The following is a 1,227-nucleotide window of genomic DNA, read 5'->3' as shown; positions in this document are numbered from 1 at the left end:
AGAAAGGCTGTCTATAGGTGCAGCCATGCCGAGCTCCTGTGTCTGCAGTGGTAGATAAGGGGAAAAGAATTCCCCTTCTTCAAGACACTTCATGAGCACCAGGGCTGCCTGACCATTGGAGAGTCACAGGCTTCTCCTCAACCTCCTTAGCCCAGCACCCCACCTGTGCCTCTGCTGAAAGAGACTTTCTACAAGCAGAAAAGTTTGGGGACTCAAGGCCTGCCACCTGGATTCTTTTGTCCCATGGGGTGTTCCCTTAATGTGGTGCACTGCCCCTTACCCTAGGAGTAGGAGTCCCTGAGAACCAGACTACTGTGAATGCTGCTGCTCCTCTGGGTCTAGCCACCCAGTGGAGTTGCCACACTCAAGACTAGTACTGGGGAATGTCTGCAAGGGATGTAGTGATGTGACCTATCCTCAAGTCTCTCAGTAGCAGGTACGACCACCAGCACTGGTGGGGGTGGTAGGGGGGTGACATAGACTCTGTGCAATTCCTTGATTAAAAATAACCTTAGTGTGTTGGCTTTCTCAAATACCAGTTGTAGTCATAATGAACTGGTCAAATGGACACTCAGAACTTCCTAGTTAGCCCGGGTGTTATAGGCAATGGTGATAGCTGAGGTCATGTACAAGTTTTCTCCTTCCTGGGCACTTCATTATGCTACGTGGAGATGCTGCAATGGATTGTGTCAGTTGGCCTGCAAACAGGAGGTGATGCTTGCAAGAGAACACCAGCTGAGGTGGTAGTGGTGGGATTTGTGCTTGCCTTATGTTACCCAGGAGAGGTACTTTGGTGTTTCGGGCAATGGGCTACCCCACAGAGCTCCCAAAATTTCTGTCCTTTGTGTTGAGCTGCAAAAGCAAATAGAGGGGCAAAGCCAGGTAGGTGCTGGGTCAGGCAAGTCCGTGCTCTGGTTCTGCATGTGTAAGACAAGCAGAAACCCCAGTGGAGGTCTGTGGCCAGTTCTCTGACCTCCGGGGTAATGTTCCAGGAAGTAGCACAGCTGTCTCTGTTGCACAGAAGTTTACACCGGGAGTGGCAGGTAGAAGTCAGCCACACTCAGCTCCCACACACTTGGCAAGGCAGGCCTCACAGCCGCAGGGTTCCACTAGCAGCAGCTAGCTAAGTTCCAGGCAGTCTGTGCGCAGAACTCAAAACTGCCACAGGCCGACCATAAGCTTTCCCAGTGGAGATAGCTACCATAGCTTTCAGGCCACGCCCCTCCC

The sequence above is a fragment of the Mandrillus leucophaeus genome, unplaced genomic scaffold (assembly GCF_000951045.1).
Source record: "Mandrillus leucophaeus isolate KB7577 unplaced genomic scaffold, Mleu.le_1.0 Scaffold676, whole genome shotgun sequence".
Lineage (NCBI taxonomy): Eukaryota > Metazoa > Chordata > Mammalia > Primates > Cercopithecidae > Mandrillus > Mandrillus leucophaeus.
The sequence above is the reverse complement of the archived record's forward strand: the minus strand, read 5'-3'. Positions refer to the sequence as shown.